General features: G+C 45.2%; 1 long non-coding RNA gene and 3 other non-coding genes across 7 annotated transcripts; all 4 read left to right on the plus strand.

Annotated features, from left to right (window-relative positions):
• Positions 1-62: 62 nt before the first annotated feature.
• LOC112869300 (uncharacterized) lies at positions 63-3,633 on the plus strand. Of its 4 annotated transcripts, XR_015249512.1 has the most exons (7): positions 63-215; positions 553-664; positions 781-926; positions 1,763-1,830; positions 2,319-2,373; positions 2,825-2,903; positions 3,389-3,633. It is a non-coding gene; the product is annotated as an uncharacterized LOC112869300 (long non-coding RNA). The 4 variants fall into 4 exon arrangements; XR_015249511.1 differs by lacking the exon at positions 1,763-1,830; XR_003224382.2 differs by lacking the exon at positions 781-926.
• On the plus strand, positions 389-479 carry LOC112869756 (small nucleolar SNORD12/SNORD106). The gene has a single exon (XR_003224413.1). It is a non-coding gene; the product is annotated as a small nucleolar SNORD12/SNORD106 (small nucleolar RNA).
• LOC112869757 (small nucleolar SNORD12/SNORD106) lies at positions 2,154-2,244 on the plus strand. Its single transcript, XR_003224414.1, has one exon. It is a non-coding gene; the product is annotated as a small nucleolar SNORD12/SNORD106 (small nucleolar RNA).
• On the plus strand, positions 2,605-2,696 carry LOC112869759 (small nucleolar SNORD12/SNORD106). The gene has a single exon (XR_003224415.1). It is a non-coding gene; the product is annotated as a small nucleolar SNORD12/SNORD106 (small nucleolar RNA).
• Positions 3,634-9,726: the final 6,093 nt, after the last annotated feature.

Below are 9,726 nucleotides of genomic sequence, written 5' to 3' on the forward strand. Positions count from 1 at the left end.
CCAGAGAGCCCCGCGTGGCGCGGGAGGGAACGGGAAGCGCCACCGGCACAGTGCGCAAGCGCGAGAGCCTCCTCTGGTTATATAAGAGAGGTCTAGGGCGTTTCTCGTTCCTTTGCGTCTTTGGCCCTGGTTCTTCTACCTCGTGTTGGGTCCTACCTCATCCGACCCATCCGATGAAGTCTGGGCCCGGAAACTCGGGTTTGCTACTGTGTGTGGTGAGTGGAGATCCTGTTGTATTCTCTTCGAGATCTCTGTTCCTCCTTTTTCCTCTTTGCTGTCGCCCCTGCCCGGTCTCTCTCTACTGACCTTAAATGGGCCTTAAGGCTTTGAGGAGACGAGTTTAAACTGGGAAAAATCCGCGCCTGCCTGCGGACCTGAGGAGTCCTTGGCTGGTGTAAATGATGACTTCGCTTTTTTCCCCATCAGATCGACAATGGTGATGTCTTTGAACACTTGCCAGTTAGTTCTGATACACCAGCCTCACGAGGCCCGGCCATGTTCTTTTCCAACCGTGGGAAGGATGGCGATTGATGCCCCTTTTTTGGTTCGCAGGTTAGCGCGATCAGAGGGTACCGAATGGATCTTGGAGGAGGGAGGCACTCGCTGCTGGGCCTCCAAGAGACCCCCACGTAGACGTCTCCAGCCTTCGGTCTCCTGACTTGGGGTAAGCATAGGTCTCCTGGCCTGTTGTAGGAAATGCGTGCTGTGGGGAGCCTTTGAAAAGGTGAACCTGCTAAGCAGACTTGGGGGGAAAGAAATGAAGATTTTAATTTTTGACAGAGCGTGAGTGGGGGAGGAGCAACAGAGAAGACCGGATCTGAAGCGGGCTCCGCGCCCATTGCAGTGAGCCCCATGCAGGACTGGAACTGGCAAACTGAGTCGTGACCTGAGCCAAAGTGGGATGCTCAATGGACTGAGCCACCCAGGTGCCTCTCTCTGTCTTTTTTAATGTTTATTTTGAGAGAGCATTCCCCTGAGTGCAGAGCCAGATGAGCGACTTGATCTCATGAATTGTAAGATCATGGCCTGAGCAGAAATCAGGAGTTACGAGGCTCAACTGACTGAGCCACCCAGACGATCCAAGGAATGATCTCTTTAAGGTGAATAGATGCTAATTTTTTTTTTTTTCAACGTTTATTTATTTTTGGGACAGAGAGAGACAGAGCATGAACGGGCGAGGGGCAGAGAGAGAGGGAGACACAGAATCGGAAACAGGCTCCAGGCTCTGAGCCATCAGCCCAGAGCCCGACGCGGGGCTCAAACTCACGGACCGTGAGATCGTGACCTGGTTGAAGTCGGACGCTTAACCGACTGCACCACCCAGGCGCCCCAATAGATGCTAATTTTTTAAGGCTTATTTTGAGAGTACGTGGGAGTGGAGGTGAGACCAAGAGAGGGGGTAAGAGAATCCTGACTGAGCCACCCCAGGGCCCCTAGCTCGTTGTTAAATGCCTTAGTGCTCCTGAAAGCACATTTTTGGGTCCCATTTCTTCACATGTGATGTGGGTTTTTTGGTTTTCGTTTTTGTGATACACCGTTGTGTGCACTTAGATTTCCAAGTGGATGGATAACACGAGCATGGGGCAGCCTGGTGCGGTGGAGGCCAAGGCTGTGTGTGCTGGTGGTAAAAGGGTTCACCTAAGGCAGAACAAGGGAGATGGAATACACTGCAAGGGAGAGACTGGCAGGAGGCAGTGCGGGGGTGGGGGTGTAGTTACGAGAGACTTTAAAATTCTAAGTAGTCTCTACACCCTTTGTGTAGCTTGGATTCCCGACTCCAAGATCGAGTCACATGCTCTACCAACCCAGCCAGCCAGATCGATGCCCCACGTAAGGATTTTTTTTTTATTTTTAAAGAAAAGCGAAGTGTGTTGACCTAGACGCTCAAGCTAATCTTGCACTGTGTACCCTTTAAATTCACTTGAGTCCAGGAATGACCTCTTAAGGGTAGGACTTAACTGGGGGGACAGATTTTTCTTAAAACTTGCAGTCCCAGAGTGTTTCTGTAAGTACACCCTCAGAAAGCAGGGGTGTCTCAGTTGTTACTGCCAACAGAATACAGGTGTGCTCAAACGTTGACTATGCAGGTGTTAGAAGTAGATCAAGCAAATATTCCTTGTTCAGTCCTTTTTCTGCGAGAACAAGAGCTCCCTGCTGGCATATATGATGACTGAACTTTTTTCCCCAACAGATCGACCATGTTGATCTAACTTTTCTAAGCCAGTTTTTGTCTGATATGCCAGTTGGAGCAGCTCCTCTATTCCCCACACCCTTGGGCATCTAGCTGATTGGGACCTCCTGTTTTTTTTTCATCTCAGATTTACTGTTGGCAGAAAGCAGGCTTCCAAGTGGACCAGGAGTGGGAAGGGCTTGGTAAGTGATGTCCACGTGGCTGAGTAGACACAGGATCTGGAGAAGGGAGAGGTAGTAACTGCTTTTCTTTTAAATTGTAAGTGATCTCTACACCCAGCATGCAGCTCAAACTCAGGACACTGAAATCAAGAGTTGCATACTCTTCCGACTAAGCCATCCAGGCACCCTACTTTCACTTTAATTTCAAATGTGGGGATTGTCCTCCTCGTGTTCTGTTCTAACTCAAATTTGGCCATTGCAGCTGATGACATAACTTTTTTCCCCATCAGATCGACCCTGTTGATCTAACTGAACCATTAGCCAGTGTTGTCTGATGCTTTGGCCCCAGAGATAACTTCTATCTCTATCCTTCTATGTGGGTTTTGTTTTTAGTGGGGTTTGAGCTTGCTCTGCTTTTTTCCTCCCAGGAATTGGGTCCTTTATCTTGGTTTTATCTGCTAACTTCTTACAGGTCCGCAGCCCTGTGAGGCACAGGGCAGTAAGTCGATTGATGTAGACTGATCTGCTTGTTTCAGTCTGTCCCATAACAGGTGAGGTTTCTGCAAATGGCATTATTTGTCAGTCCCCTTGTAAGAAGGTTAAATGTGCTTCTTCCCCCCCCCCCCCCCCATAGTGGTGTTGCATTTGCCCACTAGGGAATAACCTAGGAACCTATTTCCCAAGTGGGTGTATAAAACAGGAGGGGAGAATTGAAGACTGTTAACCTATTGGTACTGCTAGGTCTTGGAAGAAGGGAAAAAATGAAGTTAATTCTGTCTGTCTTGGCAGAAAATACAAAAAAGCAGGAAGCTCCAGGTCATGTTTCAATTGGGATTTTTCTTTGTAAGAAAATCCTTGCTACATGGACCTCCTCTTGAACGTGGCAGCTTGCTTCTAGAATGTTTGGTACTTATTTGTACATCCACCTAGTTCCTGAAGTCTTAACCAGATGTCTCGTATCCTAAACAAGGAGCATTTTATATCAGAATTACATGTCAGTATTACTGATTGTAATCTTTTTTTTTTTTTTTTTAAGGACTTTCTCAACTGGAGTTTGAATACAAGCCTCGAAAAAGATTGGCCTTGACCTTGTGCTTTTCTGAGAAAGGATAATTAATAGTTCTGGATGAATCAGTCTCACAAGGCTTTTGTGTAACCTGAAGACTGTCTAGGGGCCTGTGTGCATTTTGAAGAATAAAGAATTATTGTTGAACTGTGGTAAAATTTCTAACTTGTATCTTCCCAATCTGGAGTAAGAAAATAAAATTCTTCAAATAAAAATGCTCTTATAGTTGGTTAACAGATAAACCTTGAACCCAGGGGTAATTAACAAAATGTCTACAGGGGTCAAACTCCAGGGACAGCAAATGGAGGGCAGATCCCAAACTTGGACAAGTAGATTCTTTGCTTTATAGGTGACTTAATGAGATTAGTAAATGGGATTGGGGCTATACTTGATTTGGAAAATAGCAGACTGGCCAATTTTCCTTCTCCTTTGTCTCCTCCTAGTGTTTCTTCCCCTTGCCCAATAATTGTAACATATGTCCTAAGAGTCTAACCTGAGAAAGATGGCATTCCACACTGGGCCATTTCTATTGTGTCTTATAAGCTAGTTCTTGGTATTCACTCTGGTGATAACCTCTCCTTGAGTGTGTTGGACCTAGTGATTCCAGTGACTAGAAAACCACAGAAGAGGGTAGGTCACTGGAGATTATATTCCTGATTTGCTAATTCTCTAGCTAGTTCCCTTCATATCTGTCTTCAGCTTGCTTGCTTTGTTGAAGCAAGCTCTCCTGTGAAACATGTATGCAACAAGGTGGACTCCAGCCACGGACTGAATTGGGGAGCAGATCTTTCCCAAGACAAATTCTAAGATTAAGTCCCTGAATTCAGCCAGCTGACCTTCCTGAATTTCTTGTCAGCACATTAGAAACTGGTCCCCAAGCTACATTTTCCAGACTTGTGTTCCCCTTCCTGTATTCAATTTAAACTTCAAAAGCTGAACTGATCCCCACCCCACTGCCCCTCACACAGTCCTATCCCAGGTATTGGCAACACCTTCAGTCTAGTTGCTCAGGCTGAAAACCTTGGGAATTAACCCTTGACATTTTGCTTGTGTGAATCCTATTGGTTTCTGCCTTCAAATTACATCTGAAGTTTGCCCCTCTTACCATCTGTTTCTGTCACTGCTGATTCAAACCATCCTCCAAGCTTTCATTACTGTCCTTTCTACTACCACTCCCCCTTAAGATCTGTTATGCAGCTGGAGTGATCTTGAAAACCAAAGAATCACTCCACGTCCAGCATCGCCACCTCACGCAGAGTAGAAGCCAGTCAGCAGCCCGCACCATCTTCCTTGATTTCTGACCTCCCATCCCTTTGTCTCAGCCATCAAACTTCCTTCCACTTAAGGACCACTCCTACTTCAGAACATTTGGACTTGATGTTCCCTCTGCCTGGAGTGACCAATCCTAGCCTCTTCATATCTTTGCCTGGTTCACTCCCTTGTCTCAATCAGCTGTTTATTCAATGTCACCCTCTCTGGGGACCTATCTAAAATAATCTGTTCCCTTTCTATTCCTTTAGCCTGTATTTTATTTTCATATTACTACTGCCTAATAAATAGTACCTATGCATATGTGACATTTTTAATATATATAGTGTGTGTATATATATATGATATAGTATGTGTGTGTGTATGTATATATATGTATATATACATAGTATGTGTATATAGTGTATTGTCAGTGTTCCCTCACCCCCGCCCCTATTAAACCAGAACTCCATGTAAGTAGCAACTTTCACTTTGTAGCCCCTCCACAGCAAGTGGCACAGTCCCTGGCATGTGGTAGGCCACTCACTAAATATTTGTTAAATGAAAGAATGAATCACACACTTCGCCTTTTGGCTGGACTGTGCTAAAGCACTTGACATGCACACTTTGTTACTCATCACAACAGCCCAGTGAGGAGAGACCTGGCATGATTCTTACCCCAATTGTACAGGTGGGGGAGTGACGCTCAAAGAGTCAGTTCCCCAGCTCTATACAAGAGACAGAATTGGGTCACCAACTGATGTGTTTGATTCCAAAGCGCCCCTCCTTTTTCCTCTCCAACTTACTGCCTTCTACTAGAACAGGAGGGTTTTCTGTTCTTACCCTCTGCAGTTTCCAGACCTATTCCTTGCATATAGTAGGTGCTCAATAAGGCAAAAATGGCCAAATGATTCCTTTGGTCATTGAATTATCACTCACAAACTGGCAGCATGAAGACATAATCCATTCCATAAGTATTGAGTACCTACCATGTGCCAGGCTCTGTTCTAGGTGTGAGAATATATAGTGTGCGTGTGTGGGGGGGCGGTATTGCCAATGTGGAAAATGAACTTGCCAATGGAGGGAAGAAGAATAAAAAATAATAGTGTGTTGGGGTGCCTGTGTGGCTTAGTTGGTTGAACTCTTGGTTTCAGCTCAGGTCACGACCTTGTGGTTCGTGGGATGGAGCCCTGTGTCGGGGTCTGCTGACAGTGTGGAGCCTGTCTTTCTCCCCACCTCTCTGCCCCACCCTCGCTCATTCTCGCCCTCTCAAAGTAAAAAACTTAAAAAAAATAGTAGCCTGTTATTTAATGATGAATACAATAGAGAAAACCCATTACAGTGGGGAAAAGGGATAAGAATGGAAATGTCAAGGTGGACATTTGGGTACAGAGCTGAACTAGATCAGAGGGTAAGTTGTGTGAATATCAGTGGGATAGTACATTGCAGGCCAGTGCAAAGGCCTTGAGGCAAAAACATGCCTGTTGGTTGCTGTGTTGAGAGTAGAAAGGAGGCCAGCGTGGCTTTGAGTGGAAAATTGGAAGGTCTGGTCATTGTGGACTCATTTTCCTATCTGGTAATAATGACTGTGGCTGAATAACATCCATCCCTTTGGGCAGGGATGCCCTTGCGCTTTCCAGGTCACCACAGGTCTCACCATGGTCTGCTTCCCTCTTAGGTACCGGCCCCTGCAGTAATAATCATAGTAACCACGGCTAACATTTACTGAGCCCTCACTATGTGTTAATTACAGTTCTTTACATGTAATAAAATATTCTTCCAACAACCCTGTGAGGCAGGCTGTGTTATTAACCTCATTTGACAATTGAAGGAATGGTCTCAGATGAAACAACTTGCCCAAGGTCAACACAGCTGGTAAGAGTGGCAGAGCCAGGATTCGAGCCCTGTCCGTCTGGCTCTTAAGTGCAGCCAATAGCTCATATGCCGCCTAATGGATGTAGGAAAGAGTCAATTTTTGGCTCTTAAAAGTTCAAATGCTTTTGCTGGGTTTCCTTGTTGGAAGGAGTGGCCCCAAATGCCTGCCAGCTAGGGACCAAAGAAGCTCCTGAGAGATCTCCCACCCACCTTGTTTCTTGGGTTTGCTGTCACTGCTTCCCTGAGCTCCAGGGCCAATGGTAGGTCTCGGACACCCGAATTCTGCATCCTGTCTCCCTAGCTTCAGTCCCACCAAACAGTTGATGCTTCAGTCTTATTTTACTTCTTTGTCCTAGCAGAGGGATCTGGCAAATAACTTCACCTCTACAAGCCTCAGTTTCCTCATGTGTGAAATAGGGGTTCATAACAATATCTACTTCCGATAATTTGTAAGGTTCACTAAACTCATGTCTGCAAAGCATTTAGCCCAAGGCCTGGAAAATAGTAGGGACGCAATACATATCTAGTGAATAAACAAATCTTCCTGCCACACTGAGATGGGAGGAGGTCTGTGTTAGGGTACTATAGGGATAAATGTGTTCATTGAGTGCTTATCATGTGTGATATTTTGTTAATTATTATTTAATCTATATCCCAACCCTGCTTGTTATTACCCCATTTTATTTTATTTTTTACTATCCCATTTTAAAGACAGGAAAGCTGAGGCTCAGGGAGGTTTACCAGCTTACTTGAGGTTACACACCTTGGGAGTGACAGCTAGGATTTGAACTCCATCCTGGGCCCCTAATTTCTATGCTCTACTGTCTTGCAAGGGCTTTTGCTTGAGACCCTCACTAGCTGCATTAATGGAATCACAGGCATTTCTGGGAGGCTGTGGGGAAAGATAAGGACCCACAGATCATCTTGCAGAATTCCAGCAAGGAGATGGTATTGTCTCCCCCACACCTCACTTTTTGTTGTCTGGGAACAGAGCAATTTTATAAATGGTTCTGAGTCTGGGACTAGTCCTGACCCCTGGCATACCGCCTGTGACTTCTACCAATCTCCCATCTATAAAATGGGTATAACATTACCTTCCTCTTCAGAATCTGTGAGGATCAAATGAGATAATGTCAAAATGCTTAGTATAGCCTTGGCACAGGTTAAGTGTTCAATTAGTTATAACTATCTTCACCCAAGTAAAAAGGAATAAACTTGTGATACAGGTAACAATTTGGATGAATCCCAAGATATGCGGAGTGAGGGAAACTAGCCTCAAATGGTTACATACTGCATGATTCTATTTATTTGATATTCTTGGAAAGAAAAAACTATAGTGATGGGGAACAGTGGTTGCCAGAGTTAGGATGAGTAGGGGATGTGAATATAAAGGAATAGCACAAGGAAGTTTTGGGGTATCCTTATTGTGGTGGTGGTAACATGACTTTATACATTTTTTAAAGTTTATTTATTCTGAGTGGGGGGGGGGGCAGGGAGTGGCAGAGAGAGGGAGAGAGAGAGAATACCAAGCAGGTTCTGCACTGTCAGTGTGGAGCTGATGCAGGGCTTGAACTCAGTGAAACCATGACCCGAGCCAAAATTGAGTCAAAACCAGTTGCCCCTATACATATGTCAAAGTTTGTAGAACTGTGCACCAGAAGAAAAACTAAAGTCAACCTTATTGTATGATAATATTAAAAAATATTAACAACAGGGGCACCTGGGTGGCTCAGTCAGTTAAGCATCTGACTCTTGATTTCGATCAGGTAATGATCTCATGGTTCGTGAGTTCGAGCCCCGAATCAGGCTCTTTGCTGTCAGCATGAAGCCTGCTTCAGATCCCTCTCTCTCTCTGTCCCATTCCTGCTTCCACATGCATGAGTGCTCTCCCTCCCTCTCAAAATAAATAAACATTAAAAATATATGTATTAACAAAAAACATGGGCTGTAGACTTGCATTTCTTGGGTTTGAATCATAGCTCTGCCCTTTATTAACCATGCAGCTTTGAGCAAATGATTCACATCTCTGAGCCTCAGTTTCTTCATTTGCAAAGTAGGAACATGGATGGTATCCAGCCTTTGGGGATCTTTTGAGGCATAAAAGAACACATAACTCTGCTTGGAACATGGAAAGAACTTCTCACACGCTTGTTATTTTTTAGTTTCTTTTAATCTTCCTCTTTTCTCCTTCTAGATTTTGTCTACCTCATTTCTAATTATGGCTACACAATTGCCAGGGAAGATGGAGAGGGGTGCCTTCCAGGACTTGCAACTCCAGCCTGTGTCTCTAGGCGGCACTGTGGGCACATATTTCTCCAACTGGTGGGAGCAAAGCCTCCACCCTTGTGCTGGGAAGAAGGAAGATGGCCTGGTAGTGGCCTTGCAGATGGGCGAGCTTTTCAGATCGTGCAGCTAGCACTTCTGGGGTCGAGTGCAGCAGCGAAGCCTGAGAAAGGGCACATTCCCCTGGCCTGAAACGTGGGCTACTAATGGTGCCACCACTAGACTCACGCAACAAACCAGCCAGAAACAAGTGTACCCACAATCCCTTCAATCTAACACATCAGTGATCAGTTTTCACTTTCCCACGTTCCCTTCTGTCCCCATTATGTTATCATAGGAGGGTGGCTAGTAGCAGCACGGCTGGAGCTTCCCATTCTTAAAGGAAGCCAGAAATCCTTAAACTGTTCTCAACCGATTCCAATTTTACTAACTGCGAAGACTTAGAAAATGCGCATGTATGGGCCTCAGATGTCCAGGAGGCTGCCAGTTTGAGCCTGTGTCCACAGGCTCGGTTTGGGCTGTGTCCCTTCAGGACCGCCCTCATCATTCCTGAGCCCGATAAAGCACCTGATGCCCTGTTAAATGTGAATTTCAGATAAATAACAAATAATCTTTTAGTGTAAGTGCATCCCATGCAATATTTGGGACACAGTTAAAATTGTTCGTTGTTTATCTGAAATTCACACTTGACTGGGCATTCTGTATTTTTTTTTTTTTTTGAACTTTATGTATTTATTTTGAGAGAGCAAGAGAGAGCTAGAGCACATGCACAGGGGAGGGGCAGAGAGAGAGGGAAACAGAGAGAGAATCCCAAGCAGTTTCCACACTGTCAGTGCAGATCCTGATGTGGGGCATCATCCCATGAACCTGTGAGATCATGACCTGAGCCGAAATCAAGAGTC

Source organism: Puma concolor, chromosome A3 (genome assembly GCF_028749965.1).
Source record: "Puma concolor isolate L17-30 chromosome A3, mPumCon1.1.hap2, whole genome shotgun sequence".
NCBI lineage: Eukaryota > Metazoa > Chordata > Mammalia > Carnivora > Felidae > Puma > Puma concolor.